We start from the raw sequence: 15939 nt of genomic DNA, 5'->3' as shown, positions 1-15939 counted from the left end.
ACTGTCCTTACTTGACTGATTTTGATTTGGTGGGACTCGACAGAGCAACCTTGTTCAAATGCCAAATCATTGGCTTCATTCTTGCCCACTTTCCTACCCCAAGTTCAGTTCATTGTTAAATCTTGTTGGCTGTATCTTAATATATCTGGGAAATATACATATCCCAGAAATATATCTGGGATCTGACCATGCTTATCACCTCCACTGTTAGCACGACAATTTAAGTCATCAATATCTTTTACCTGATTGTTATACTAGTCTTTTAACTGTTTGACTAGTTTCTACCCTGGAATCTGTTCTCCACAGCAGAGCTATTCTCTGCAAACCCAAGTCGATTTGGTCACCCTTCAATGGCTCTCCATTCATACCCTGCTTTATTTTTTAATGAATCACCGTTTGACATAGTATGCATTTATTGGCTTATTACATTATTATTACCTTTTCTACAATATAAGGTCCATGAGAGCAGGGACTTTGTGTCTTGGTAAGGGTTTATCTTTATTCCTTAGAACAGTGTCTAGCAGGTTTATTAACACTTTATTAACCACTGGAGTCAACATCTACTATTGAGATTTTGAATTATTTTCGTTCTAAAAGTAAACTTTCTAAATCTTAATTCCATGGCTTTAACATTTTAAGCATTTGAGCTATAATCTACTCATTTTTAGCTCGAATCCCTTTGGTTGGGAAGCCAAACTAGTGAACGGATCTAGGAGTAATAGCAACTGCTTAATGAGCACTTCTATGCCAGGCTCTTATGCTTCAGCATTTTGCTGTATCTGATTTAATTCTAGCCTAGTTCTAGAGACAGGTATTATTACTATTCTCCTTTTACATTTAAAGAGACTGAGACTTGGGAGAGATGAAATAACATAATACTCAGAGTTAATAACCCCTGAGCTGAGATTACAATCAAGGTGTGGTTGACTCTATACTGCCTTCTAGCCGTGTCCTCCGGTAACGCGTGTCAGGTTATTGAAGTAGCGAAGCGGCTTAATTCAAAGCATTCCTTCTGCAGTTCCATGTATTAGGGTTCTGGGATATAACAAATGTCCCTCCATCCCCCAAAGACTCTTAGGGACCAAACCAGGTAGTTCCATTCTTTCAGGAATGTCCTAAAAGCCACTGTCCTCTAAGCTGGGTCTCTTACTTTAATGTAAGTTTCTCAAGCGCAGAGGCAGTTACATCACCTAGGAAAAGACGATGGGATCAAAACGCTATGATCCAGAAGAAGAAAGCGTTGTCACCAATTCGGCTGACCGCTTGCAAATAGGGCACTTAAACATAAAGTTCTCAAAAAGCAGCCGACCCCCGGCTTGGAGGGAAGTTGGCGGAAAGAGGGGAATAGGGTTCGGCCTGACCACAGGACGGCTTCTCCAGACCCGTCCGGGCTCCAGCGCGTAAGTCGAGGGGTCCCTCCGCGGAGGCCAGCGGATGCATCGTGCGGCCAGAGCAGGGCTCGGGAGCGGGGTTCGGCGTGGGGGCGGTGCCGACGCCCGCTCCACCCCCTCCTCGGGGATGCCGGGATGTTTACACTCCTGACAGCAGCGGCCGCTGGAGGAGGAGCGGGAGTCTTGGGAGGATGGGCCACCGCTAAGCTCGCGCTCCGGACGCGCCTCGCCGTGCACAGGGTGGGTCTCCGTGCCTGCAGCGTCCGCGGGGGCGGCGCGGCGGGAGGTGGTCAGCGCTCCGGGCCTAGCAGCCACAGCCCCTGGCCCAGCGGGCCTGTGCGCGGCACCGCCTGGCCGAGCCGCCCGCCCGCCCCGGGTCCCTCGCCGGCCGGAGAACGGAGAGCTCCCCGCTTCTTGGTGAGTCGCCACCGGGGTCTCTGGCACGCGGGCCGGGGCCCCGCCGGCTGGGGCCGCCTGCGGGAGCCAGGCGGGAGGGGAGGTAGGTCCGGCTCTCGCGTGGCGGCCTCGGGACCCCGCCAGGGGGAGAGGAGGCTGTGCGGGGCGCGCGGACAAGCGGGCGGGGGCTTTGGTCCGGTCGTGGGCGGTGGCGAGAGCCTCGTGCCCCGTGCGGCTCGGGCGTCCGAGGCCGCCGCCGTAACTAAGAAACTCCGCGGCCACGGCTGCGGCGCAACAGGTCTCGGTTCGGGGACCCGAGGAACTTGGCGAAGTTCCGCCTCCCGCCGCACGCTCATTGGCGGCGGCGGTTATTTATTCCACGTGGATTGGTTGGGTTCAGCTGTCAGCCGTCAGCCTCAGCCGGACTGGGCAGAGCGAACTTCTGAGGAGAGGTGGGTGGTGGGAGCCTTGCAGACCGGCCTTGAGAAGTGCGGGGAGGTGACCGGTCTTTTGGAGAAGGAGCTTTCCTGGGACTCTGTCAGGACTAGGAAGCGTCAGGGAGAGGGATTGCAAGGCAGTAGCGAACATTGGTGGTGATAGTGGCAATGGAAAAGAAATAAAGATATTGAACACTGAGGCCCAAGCCAGAGAGGCGAAGGGGAGCGCAGAGAAGAAAGGAGAAAAGTAAGACCACATTGCCCCAGGACAGGGTCAGGAATCGAACACAACCTAGAGGAAGGATCCTACAGTGAAATTTAAGAATCCCTGTTACCTCTTTCCTATATACTGTAGGCCTTGGGAGATGATGTTTCAAACAGGTGAATCTTGTTCTTGCACAGCTGTAGGTCTTGTTAGGGATAGATACTAAGAATATACTTATTTTACAGTAAGATATGTTTCCAACCTTGAGCATTGTTGGTGATGGAATTGAAAGTCAGAAACATTGCAGAAGTGGAATGATTTTTCCCCTCCTTTGAGGCTACTGATCTTAAGGATGCAGTTGAAACGATCAGATGCCCATGGTTTGTAGAGCATTGTGTACCCGTTATAATTAGAACCACTGTTTCTAATTCCTTCTCCAAGGAATTTGCAGTTTCAAGGAGTATGCACACTCCCAGCAGGCTACAGCAGAGTGTCTCGCCAGGTTGCATTACAGAATAAAGTACAGAATGTGTGTGTGAGACCCATCTGTTCTGTTTAGGAGCTTGAGCTGCTCCGGGTGTGGTCGGAGAATGGCATAGTACTTTCACTCAAAAAGTTTATGGTACGTTTGGGACTATCAGACAAACACTGAAAGGGTGAATAGTTAGACAAGAGATACAATTAACTCTGTAATGGTTTGTGGCAACTCTTGCTGAATTGATGCCGAATATTCTTGGCTGTAACGCTTGATGAAGGCCAGTGCCCCCAAAACGGTTAACATAAAGCGTAAGCAACTTCATTTCCAGACGAAGGGATCCCTCGCTACCGTCGAGGAGATCCAGTCCACAGGTTGCTTCACTCCTAAAACCGCAGCATCCTCAGCTTGGCCCTGGACTAGGTGGGAGCTTGCTGGGGTGGGGGAGAGATGTTGGAGCTTTGAAAAACTTTGCGTCTCGGAGGCGTCAAAGGGGTAGAAACTATGGGGACGCCGAGAGGAGGGCGGCGAAACTAAAAGGCTAAGGCACCCCTAGTGGAAGCTGGTTGCTTTCCCGGGGTCTGGGGCAGCCCGGGACCTTGCAAGACGCGCGGTCCTGAGATTGGGCTCTCGAGCAGGAGGCCCCGCCCCCTTCAGACTGACGGCCTCCACAGCCAATGCGCGGTGAGGACGGCGCTGCTCCCGCTGGAGGGCGGGCACTTCCCCCGGCCCCGGGGGCTCAAGGGAGGGGGGCGGCGTGTGGGATAAACGGGCAAGATAAGGAGAGGTTGTGAGGTAAACACGCAAAACGAGGAGGGGGGGCTTGTGAGAGAAACGCATAAAACGAGGAGGGGGCTTGTGAGAGAAACACGTAAAACGAGGAGGGGGCTTGTGAGATGGGGGGCGTGTGGGGTAAACGGGCAGTGTAAGGGGAGGTTGTGAGAGAAACAGGCGTAAAATGAGGAGGGCGCAGCGGCAGGTTCCTAGGACCCCGTGGTGCCACGCTTTGGACCCACCGGTTGGTGTGACTAATGGAGGGGAGGAGGGGCTCTCACAAGCCCCCTCCTCATTTTACGCGTTTCTTTCACGAGCCCCCCTTCGTTCTTTGAAATTATCTGAAAATGAAAACCAAGAAATGTCAGAATCCCAGTCCTTAAGCGTTTTTACAATTACTTGGGACTCTTTCCACAGTTAAAAAATTTTTTTTTTCACCCAAAAAAGTAAAGACCGTCCCTGGAGTGCAGACTCATGTCCTAGTTTGCACTGCTGTGCTGCTCGGGGTCGTTGACTCGGGTCACACCTGCAGCGCCCTCCACGCCCTTTCCCACTCACACATTGTCCTGGCTGGACAATTTCAAGAGCGCTTTTCCAGCCCCTAAAGCAGCACTTACTCCAAGAATGAGGAAAGCACGCCTGGTATGGTATGATGGCCGCGTACTGGTGGGGAGGGGAGGTTTGAGGCCTCGGGTGTTAACCTACCCGAATAGTAAAACTCAGTTTTGTAGTTTCCACATGACCAGAACGCGGGTATAGTTTGTGCGCAGGAGTATCTGATCTCGTACTCCCCTCCCTTCATCTTTCTGGTGGTTGCAGTTGGCAGTGTGAGGCTCTGGTTTATTGCAAACATTTAAGTATTTTCTTCCCGACTCTTGTGCATTTACTGAAATGTAGATTTCTTTTTTTTTTTTTTAACTTAAATATGTAGTCAGAGAAATCATTAGAGAATTTTATGGTGTTTCTAGAACCAAAAACTGTTTTCATTGGAACTGTCTGATGTTTTAAAATGTATCTTTCCAGTATTACTAGTGTAGCCACTGTTCAGGGCATCTGGAGAGGAGAGAATAACGATTACTTAATGCAGTTTTGGAAAAGAAGTTGCTTAATTAGGTAATAGGTCCCCAAAATTCCTTTCAGGTTTTGATTTTTTTTTAAAACAGGCTTTGGTGTTTAAAAAATGTGCAGGGCAGCTGCATAAAGCAATACCCTGTCCACATTCCTGGTTTCATTCAAATTAATGTATTTGTCCCTTCAAATATTTGCTCAAGAGTTATGTGGGTAGGTGTTTTAGTACATCATTCATAAAACATGGCAGCAAACTTAGCATAATACTAAGGGTGTTTTGGAAATGACATGTGTGATTAATGTTTGCTCTGAATTGCCTTACCAGCAATTATTTTATCAGCATTTCTATAAATGTATATAACAAGATGTTTTAAGAAGCATTTCTTCATACTTTCGAATGTTTCAATTCATTTCTTCCTCCCTTCAATTTTATAGGGAATTTATATAATTGTAATCAAATATATTTATTTGCAGGATATAACGGCAATTGAGAAATTTTGAACTTATACATAGAACTAATGTAGAACCATTCATTCTTAGAGCTATAAAACCTCTAAACTGCTGATTCCTCTTTTGGTGATTAATAGTTTGATTATCCCTGTGTATTATATATCTTTACAGAATAAGGAAAACACTTAGAGAATATATTTCATGGTTTTTAGTGAGCAGTGGAAATGAGAAGGACAGATAGATGGTCTTGAAGCATTCCTTAATTTTTTTGAGCAGGATAACTTCTTTTTTTTAACTTTTGTTAAAATAACAGCTGTCATACTATGTATATAACGAGCCGATACAATGAGCTGTTTGCTAATAGCTATCCAAAGTGTTAATCGGAATAGTGTGTAACTGAATGGAAGTTATTTAATTGGTCTATCAAATTTTAGAAATTTGTATGTTTTCTGTTACTTAATGGAAATAGACCTTTCTGTAAATCTTGCCATTGGTCTTCTGTTGATAATCAGTGTAAGTCATTAAAGGCAGTTTTTTCATACCAGGTTGCTTTTGTAGAGAACAGGGGTTCACAGACTTTGTCTCTAAAGGATGAAAGAGTAAATATTTCTGGCCTTGTGAGCCGTATGGTCTCTGTGACAGCTACTGCCACTGTAGCCGTGGACATACCTGAACAGGTGGGTGTGGCTGTGTTCCAGTAAAACTTTGTTTATACAATCAGGCTGGAGGCCCAGTTCTGCCCTAGAAGGTAAGACCAAGGGTCTAAACCTGATTCTAGGATGGATGTTTGGGCTGACAGGGATTTTCCACAGCACTGTGTTCGCCTTTTCTGGTCCTTTGATCCCTTATGACGTTCTCTTGATCTTCCCCAGTCCTCTCAGAATAACGCCCAGTTATTCATTGCCAAATTTTGTGTTTAGTCTCAGAGCCCTCATAAATATATCAGCCTCTTTCAGATTTATTCACCTGTTCAGGGATTTCTGTCATTCTTTGCCTCGGGGCAGGGGGGGATCCCACACCCATCCAGTGATGTTGAATGGATTTGCGCTCTCTCTGCTTCCTTCTTGTTGCTAAGCCAAGATGGACTCTGATGTCAGATTTCTTTGCTTGATTGACTGACAGCCCTAGAAGGAATGTGCTTTGCTGTGTTTCTTTAACTAGTAGTTTTTGTTCTAAGTCGACTGGAGTGACTGCTTTTTCTGCTGTTAGAGAGAATTTCTGGCATGAGCAAGAGGGTGCACAGATTTTTTTTTCTTGTTAGAAAAATTGACTAAGCCTTTTTTTCTTTTTTTTGGCATTCTAATTTAATCATTTTATTAAGCTTTTTATTTATTTATTTATTGGTAAGTCTTTTATAAAAGACTGTTTTTCCAGTAAAAAAAAAAAAAAGTTCTAAAAAGGGCCTGCATTTGTAAGGAGAGGCTATAGTCACGGGCGTTTGTGGCCTGGGAGTACTTGCGGGGTACCTGACTCTTTGCTTTCAGTAGAGTTAGCTGTGGCTGACCTGGTTGCAGCTGCTGAGAAGCGGTTGAATGGAATGGAAAAGGCAACAGTTTTGAGCTTACACAGAAGGATTTCCCAGTCCTAGCCAGGAGTGGGTTCTGGGTGGGCCGAAATATTGACCCCTCGGGGCGGGGCCTGGGGCTTCAGAGCTTCCCGGCTAGTTGCCAGCAGCTGCTACCAGCCTCTTCTCTTTGTGTGACCTTGCTGCACAAATATCATTTTCTGTGTTTACCATGATGTGAAAAAGACTAAGGCCAAGGCTTCGCTCCTACTCTCTGACCTTGCTTGAGTTACTTGATTTGTTCAGACCGTAGTTTTCTCAGCTCAGGTCACATTGCTTTGAGGAGTAAATGACAACATCTTTGTAGAAGGAGGGTAGTAGGCTCAGTGAGTGTTAGTTTCATTTCACCTCTTTCTCTATTCTTAGGACGTTTTGTGGTGGGAAAAACACGTCTTCTCAGTTTCTTCTGATCGCAGGCCCTGCTGCCCAGCTTTATCTGAAGAGGCTCCTACCCAGCTCTGCTGCCATTTCTACTTTCTCCGCCTTAATTATTCTTCCCTTTTGCCCTGTGATTTCCATATTTATAATTCAATTGTTCCCAGCACGAGTTAATGTTTTTACTAAACTTTGTGGGGAGAGGGCAGTAATCCTTAGTTCCTCAGGTAGAAAAAGCCACAAGAGCCTTGGGGGTTATAGTTTGGACAACAAAAAAAGTGAGAGTTGCAGAAAGATACTTAAATACTGATTCAAAAATGGAAAAAATTAAAATATTCTTTCTAGTGTGCTTCCAATTCTGTTTTTTTTATTGTTAAGATATTTTTCTCATATTCTGCTACTTAACTGGCAAATTACTCTAATTTTTTTGTGGTCGTAACCATAGCAAAGCCACATATCCTCTATATATTATGATTGGAAAAATGGAACAGTTAGACATGTTTATGAAAAATTGTTATACCTCTAAAATGTAAGGAGTTGCCAGTCTTCCATTGCCTTTTATATCTGTTGAACCCTATAGTAAAATAATGGGATATGTTTGCATACTGTCATAAAGATACCCAGAACTGGACAATAGGTAATTTATTTCAGGCAAATAGCTTGTTCTTATTTCAAATAGTTTACTTCTAAGCATGGTTTGTTATTTAACAAGTACAGGTAAATTGAAAGACATTATACAAGAAGAATGTTTATTGATGGATTGATTTTATAGGAATAAATTGATGTTTATTCTCAATTTTTTATGGTAACCTACAAATTCACTTCTTTTGTGTGTGTGTGTGTGTGTGTGTGTGTGTGTGTGTGTGTGTTTAACAGTCTTTGGTAGTTAGACACATTTAGAATAACATAGTAGCAGGTGAGGTATTCAGTGAAAAATGGCATTTTTTTAACATTTTAATATATACCTAAAATAAAGTTTTAATGAAGTTTCTACATTTGATAAATATTTCGGTTGTTGAATGGCATATTGTTTTCAACTTCACTTTGTCATTTTGTGACCTAGAGTGTTCAAAGTATCAGCTGTTGATGAAGAGTTGTATTTTATTAGGTGCTTCTCCCACTGCTCTTCTAATCATTCTCATCGCTCTCTCCCTCTCTCTTTTAAGTAGGAAGGAATTTATTACACCATGTTTAATAGTATTTGGTGGCTGGGAGGGAGTCTGAGCTTCTAGCAAGGTTTCCCAATACTGGGCCACCAAGGGAGTTGCTGCCTCTTTCGTGATCAGAAAGCCACCAGCCTGGGACTACACAGCCACTGCTCACGATGGCGCTGCTATTCTGGGGGCCCTTGACTGCTGCGGTCCAGGTGATGGATGCTCTGGGTTCGGTACTTAACACCTCCTGTTTTAGTTTCCCAGGGCTGCCCCAACAAATTACCACAAACTGGGTGGCTTAAAACAACAGGTGTTTACGCTCACAGTTCTGAAGGTCAGAAGTCAGAAATCAAATTGCCCACAGGGCTGTGCTCTCCGTGCAGGCTCCTGGGAGAACATGCCCCATGCCCTTCTCTCAGCCTCTGTGTTGGCGGCCGTCCTGGACGCTCCTTGGCTGATAGGTGCGCCACTCCAGTCTCTGCCTGTGTCATGTGGCCTTCCTCATGTGTCTCCTCCTCCTCCTCTTAAAAGCGCACCAGTCTTACTGGATTAGGGTCACCTGATGACCTCATCTTTACTTCTATTCACTTACACTTAAAATTTAACAAGCAAAATCTGTACTTTTTTTTTCCCCTCCCAGATTCTTCACCACACAAAAGATTTTTAAGATTTCTGGTCTTTCTGTTCTGAACAGAATATTTTCAGGTTGTACAGAGATTGTACCTGAGAGATAAAGGTACCCAGGTTATCCTGTACATATGTCATCTGCAGTTTGTATTTTATACTACCATAGAAGAGCTGTTCCAAAATCAATTTTCCATTCACCATTATTTTGTAGTTTCCCTTAGGAGACCTTAAGTCCATAATTCACTAAATCAAATACTTTCAGAACTGGAAGGAAACTTATAAATTGTCTAAACTGGCCTTTTCATTTAATGTGAGAATAAACTGAAACTCAAGGATGTGAATTTGCTAATCCACATTCCACTAGATTCCTTAATAGTCCATATTGCCTTGTGTGTTACCTTTGTCATGCTCTTGGTAGTAGGCATGGTGTTTTGTTTTCACTTGCTTGAATTAGCAGTCTTGTTGCATTCACAGTACGTGCTCAAAAAAAGACTTGAGGATAGAGTGACATTGCACCTCTGATTGCCCATATCAGGGCCTTGATTCAAGTCAGCAAATATTCGAGAGCCCAGCTGTGTAGTGGGGAAGTATTTCTGTTGCCTCTAGAACGAGGAACGTTAGCGTATGTTGCTATATCCTTACTATGAAATAGGATCAAAGAAGAAGAAATTCCTGTTATGGAGGCCAGTTCTAGGAAGCAGTCCTTAGTTAGAGATGGTAGATAGATAGTAAAGGCCAGAAAGCTCCTGGGTGATCACAGGGTTATTTGGTCAGTATTTCATAAATAACACATTTCATTATATTAGATACCTTGATTCATGAGGGCCAGGCTTCATTGTTTGTTTGTCATTTTGCTGTATTGACAATAACTTACGTGTCCTTGTTGCTTCTTGCACAGTATGTATGACTGAAACGTTTGTTAACCCCACTGACCAGTTTCTCCCTTTAATTTCTTCTTTTGCCATGATTCAGAGATCATGATGGGCTGTTTCCTTTTTCTCTGTAGCCATGCCTTTCTCTTAAGTTGGTTCTCATTTGTTTATTATATGTGTTCCCTGTTTCAGTGAAAATCCTATCTTACAAAGCAGTTATTAGAGGTTAATCAAATCAATCCTAAAGGATTTGTCTTATAATTCCTTGAAATAGTTATATCTATCTGTACATTGAAAATAATTTTCAGAAAACTTGTATAGCTGTTCAAGAATACATAGTGACCTTCTTGCCATCACCGTGGTAGGCTGTATTTTCAAAGCATTTGTCCTATTACTGTGTTTCTCAAACTATGGTCCTCACAATGCCTGTGTCAGAAACACTGATTTGATAAGTACAAGCACTGGCGTTTAAAAGCAAGTACCCCAGATGGTTGTTATACACAGATTGGAAAGCTACTGTTCTCTGATGTAGTGCAAGTGATTTTAATGGAGGTGTTCCTCAGGCAACAGTAAGAAATGCCACATGGCCTTTTTAAAAAAGATTTTTTCATTTAAAAAATTATTTATGATGGAAGTCCATCCCTACTGCTACCATCATTTCTCACTGAGGCTGTGTGGCCCTTGGAGTAGTTCACACTTAGTAATCAGACCCTTCTAGCATATGTAGCCAATGTCTCAGCTCAATTGGTGGCCAGGTATTACTGAAATCAGTGTTATAAATCAATTAAAATAAATTAGATAAATACATATAACTGTAAATAAGAATTGAGTAATAATAGAAAATTCCACTTCAAACTAGTGAGAGAAAATAGTACATCTAAGTGTTAATTTTAGTTCTGTCCCAACCAAACGGTCCCTCTTGAGTGTACTGCTTGTGCTGTGTGCTGTTCTCACCATTTTTGGCATTTTTAGGGTATTTTTCTCAGCTGGGTGTGAAGGCTTACCACTTCCCTTACCTCGAGATGGTTTGCATTTTGCTTAAGGGCAAAGCCCTTAGCCTGGCAGCAGAGATTTTGCCTCCAGGCCCCAAGGCCCGAGCTCTACCTGCAGTTCCCTCTCTTGCTCCTGGGTTTGACTTTGCCAGGCTCTCCTGTCCTGCTTATCTGGCCGAGCTGGAAAGTGTTTGGGAACAGCGTGATGACGGCGTGATGACTAACCTGTTCCTTTTTCCATCGATAACAAGGAGCTGGTTCTCGAGTCCTTTCTAGCTGCCCTCCTTGTCCCAGATACAGGCCTTAACATGTAAGTTATGTTCTTTACTTAAGCAAGCCTATGTGGCCATTTTAAAACTACTTTCTATCAGTGATTTTTTGTTTACCTTTTTCTTTAATTAATTTGGAGTGTATCAATAAATTCAGGCCCTTTTTGTTTATCACCATTTCTACACCCACCTTAAAGAAATATATATTTATACACATATACATATGTAGATCATAAATAATGTAAGAAGAGACAGCTTGACAAAGAAGGTTTTGAAGTCCTGGATTGAGTCCAGGTTCGTTTTTGTATATTTTCAGAGGCCAAGCACAGGGTCTTAGGGTGAGTTAAATTAATATCCACAGAACTCAGTTTAAGAGTTGAGTGTCTGGCTTAGGAGAGAGATCACGGGGTGTGATTAATGGTTCAGTTAATAAAAAGGAGCCTGGGCTGCAACGATGTGCTCGGTTGCCAGGGCACCCTGTCTCCCGGGCTGTGGTCCCTGCAGGGCACGCTACAGTTCCTAGGCCTTTTTTGTTCACGAGATGGGTTGTCAGCCTCTGAATGGCAGTGTTTCCAGAGTAAGACCCAAATGAACATCCATTTTTCTTCATTGTGAAGTTTGTGGGGTATTTGCGTATGCATCTTGAGACCCCTGGAAAGATGATCCAGTTGGCTGCACAGCATTTGATGTTAAGCTTAGTTTCAAATCAAGGCCAGCTTTCTCTGAATTTGGAAGGCATACTTGCCTGCAAGCAGAGAGGCAGGCCGTTGGCTCTCTGGAGAGCTGCGGCAGCTGTAAGGGTGAGTCTGTGTCTCTTCCCTTTATGATCCTCCTTTTCGCATTTGTTCCTTTATTGTTCTCCCCACTTTCCTACTGGGCCCCACCAATTCACAGGTTGAAGAAAGAAATTTGGGGGTATTGGTAAGTAGCTCACAGTGAGTAGACAAATAATCTAAACAAAGATCTATCTTTATGCTTTTAAAACTCAGTTTTGATTAATTGTGGAAGATGGGAGACAGGCGTGAGCAGTGTTATCTGTATGATCACTCCTGGCTCACCCGTCTTTAACAGCTCTGTATCGGGACCTCTGTCTTCAGCCTCAACCCTGACCTGCTTTTCCAGATTCACTTCTTTATTCTCCCCCAGATGTTGGTCCCATCTGACAACTTACCATTTTTTGATAAATTTTGTACCCTTTCTGGCCTCTGCTTTATCTTTTTCTAGCTGCTTTTAATTTCCATTTTTTTATACTTCAGCTGTTCAATCTCAGTGATTAAAAATCATCTTTATCCTTTAAGACTCTGCTCAAATGTTATACAAAAAGTACAAAGAAATCTTCCTTCTGCTTCTTTAGGCCTTTAGTGCTTATCGACTCTCCCTGTTGTTGTACTTGTCTTAGCTTCCTCCCTGGAATATGTGCTTCTGGAAGGTGTGAATCATGTCCTGTACATATTTGTGTTTCCTGCAGGGCCTGGGACCATTCTTGTCAGAACTGGCCATTCAGGGAATGGCAGATGACTGCATCCCAGAGCCTGTATGGGGCAGAAGGTCTGGGTAGATACGAGTAGTGAGAGAACGTCCAGGACAGTTGAGCAGTTGATTTCAGGGAAGTATAGGGTGAATGGCAGACACAGGGGCCCACAGGGTGTGGTATGAGGGAGGTTTACTCAGTGAAATGGGTAAAGGTCTCACCTGGGCTTGGTGTCTGAACTCTGAATTTTTGAAAGATCTCAGAGTGGGGTGAGATGGGAACCAGGACTGGGAAAAAACAGGAGTATATGCCAGACACGAAGTTGGTGGGGATGGAGAGGGGTGTGGGGTCAGGACAGAGACCAGTTGGGTGATTAGGTATAAATTAGAGGCTTGGGCAACAAGGAACAAAGTAAGAACTGAGCTCCTCTAATTAGGACATACATTGAAACAGGACCAGGAGTCAGATGACATTGATTTGAACCTGACTTATTACTAAGGTGTTCACCAAGTATCCTTCTGTTTCCCTTCCTTAGAGGCTAGCCCATTCCTAGTTCAAGGTAAGTGCTTTGGCTTTTCTGTAAAGGGAAAGGAACCTCTCTCTGCCCATAGAGGGTGCTTACTGTATATATTTGCCAAATGAATTCCATTATGATGTTCTGATAATCCCCTCATGGAGAAAATGTTGAACTAAGTTATTCCCTTCTTAGGAATAATTACTAATTTGAATTGATAGAAAATTATCATTTGATTTGTGTTCATCAAATGCTGACATAGTAAAAAGTTGTTCCACTTCAAAACAGATACGTTTTATTTAGTATCTTTTCATATTTTTAATTGCTAGAAGTTTAAAAGAACAATCAAAATGTCAATAATTATTTTAAAAAACATTTAAAGGCCAAGCCAGATGGACCAGAAATACATTGTATATTCATGAACTCATGAAGAGACACATAGGCAGTTAACCTGGGAAGGTACCACCTTATCAAAGGTCTTGAACACTGTGCTCAGGAGATCGACCCTTTCCTCTCCTGTGATGTGATTATAAAGAGTTACTTGTACCTTTATGGTTTCAAGTTTTGTTTTTAATAGGGGTAAAAGCTATAGTGCTTTGATACTTCTTTATTTGGTTCTTAGTTAATGGCACGTCAGGAACTAGCATCAAAATAGAATCAAGGTTATTATAAAGGGGACCTCAGATATATTTGTTAAAAAAATGTATTAAGTTGAGTTTGGTTTATGAGATGTATGAAGAAATTTAGTTTATATTTGAAAATCCAGACTTAAGTGATCCTATACTATACTTTAAAGTTACCAAGAAAAAGTAAGATTACCAAGAAGAAGTGCTATTTCTTTTTTTTAAAAAATAGATTCCCCCTTTAGCGTCCTCTAACTTTTTCCCCCTTTTAAAATTTAGGATTAAGTTAAATTTATTTGTTTGTCTATCTACTCGTTGATTCAGTTTTTAAGGAAACACCCCCAACACCTTCTACCTGTTTCTAGGTAGGTTTTAACCTTGTTTAAAATCCTTCAACTATTGTCTTGAATAATTTCCAATCCCTTAGTCTCCTAACTGCGGTTTGGGCGTTGGTGCTTGCTCTGCTGCGTCCTTAGCGCCTGTCTTCCTGCCCTGCTTGTGGTGGCCCCGCTCTCCCTGCGTCAGTCGGGACGTCCCCGTCCTCTGCCCGGCCAGCTCGCACAGTTCCTTCAGATGCACCTCGGTGTTTTCTCTGCAGGGCTGGCCTGGCTGCCAGGCTGCCTGGGCATCCTTCCCATCAGCTCTTGTCCTGGCAGTCCCTGCCACGGCATCTGGTGGAATACTTGTTTCCTGATATTGTAAAGTCTGTTTCTTTGTCTCCCCTAAGAATAACCTGATGGGTTGGAATTACCTCAGTGCTTTTTGTATTCCCAGCCACTGGTAGACACGTTAGCTGTGGTCAAAAAGTGGCTGAATGAGTTTTGGAGAAGATAAGAAAGCAAGCAGATGGGCATCTGGGATGGGTCCCAGTCACGGCAGAGTGTCTGGGTAGGTGATATTGTCCTTTATCTCCAGTTCCAGCACGTTTTTCTCCCTACCCCTGTCCCCCACCTTTGAGTAGCTGTGGCTGTTTATTGAAATGGGATGAAATAAAGACATGAGAGACTTCACTTTCTTGCAGATTCTTAGGATGTTTTATTTGTGTCCTGGTGTTTGCTGCCTCATTGAAGGCAGGGGTTTAGATGTCTTTGACTAAGCGTGAAGAGTTGATTCATCTCTCTGTTACGTTTTCTAATTCTTTTGCAGTTGTGACTGTCTCTGTCCTCCTTCATAAGCAGAAGGAGTATGATCATGGGGGTCAGGAGGGCAAACCTTGTCTCGTATGGTTTTGGAGGCCTTCTCAAAGCTCTGTGCAAAATACACTTACCTCTGGTCTGCCCTTGTCACTGCAGTGCCAAGATGGCCTCCCACGCGGAGCACCATCCAGTCAGTGACTGTCAGAAGGGCGCAGATCCCTCCACTTGGCTTGGGAAGGGAAAGTTGAAATACTCTAAGATACAAGGAAATACAGGTTTTGCCTCAGTTTTAGATAAAGTTACCATAGTGCCTAGTGCTGAAGAGCAAAGGCGAAGAAATATTAACCAGATCAGTGTAGAGTTCAGAGCCCTGCTGTTTACGCCGAGAGTACAGAACAGCTTCCTCCGTTCTCATTCAATGTGCATTCGCCAGAACTACCCAAGTTAAGAACAAACATGGCTTCTTGGTGGGGCGGGGGTGGGGAAGGCCTCGCTCACGTGGATCTTGGATGCCTGTGGGAGGCCCGCATGACCTGTCTAGTAAGTAGCTGGTGGTTGCATGTGGCTTGAACACCGCAGAGCAGTCCGGCTGGGGAGCAGCTCTGGGGTCATCAGCGTGGAAGGTGGAAGCAGGTGAGCATGCCTGGGGAAGGTGTGTCAGGGCCTGTCCAGCCTTCCTCACGTAAAAGGGCAGGTTCACTGAAAGGTAAGTAAATACTCAGTGAATCCTGGGAGAAATTAAAAGTTAACTTCTGTGTTGCTGCCTGACTTCAGCTGTAAGTATGACATGTAAGGTATTTCTTGTGAAGACCCGAATCAGGCTGTTTCCATCCTTAATGAATCTGTGCTTTTAAAGCCTCTTACTGTTTGCCATTTTTCTAAGATTTTATCAGTTCTTTAGTCAGAGGAATGGACTTCTGCAGAGTCAGAAGGTTTCTGAAAACAAAACTGAAGTAGGTGTCAATTATATAATTCCATTTTGAGTGTAAGTCTGTAATCACTATTAATTAGATTTTCAGGTTTTTTTCTATGAGTCCTTTATGTTTAAAGTCTCACGTACAGTCCTAGGTAGCTTCTTCAGCATACCATGTTTATTATTGCTACTATTAATGTAAAACAGTCATCCTTGTTCTTTGGGTAGTATCT

General features: G+C 43.8%; 1 protein-coding gene across 7 annotated transcripts in view; it reads left to right on the top strand.

The window, feature by feature from the left end:
* The first annotated feature begins 1528 nt into the window (after positions 1–1528).
* Positions 1529–15939, top strand: part of NEK7 (NIMA related kinase 7) — a 149895-nt gene continuing 135484 nt past the window's right edge. For 4 of the 7 annotated variants that reach the window (XM_060126867.1, XM_060126844.1, XM_060126824.1 and 1 more), the window contains exon 1: positions 1529–1808. The gene's annotated coding sequence lies outside the window, so the exon portion shown is untranslated. The remainder of the gene's footprint in view (positions 1809–15939) is intronic. The other 3 variants (XM_060126874.1, XM_060126849.1, XM_060126858.1) reach the window with 2 other exon arrangements.

Source organism: Lagenorhynchus albirostris, chromosome 2 (genome assembly GCF_949774975.1).
Source record: "Lagenorhynchus albirostris chromosome 2, mLagAlb1.1, whole genome shotgun sequence".
NCBI classification, from domain to species: Eukaryota; Metazoa; Chordata; class Mammalia; order Artiodactyla; family Delphinidae; genus Lagenorhynchus; species Lagenorhynchus albirostris.
Note: the sequence above shows the minus strand (reverse complement) of the source record. Positions and strands in the feature narration are given on the sequence as shown.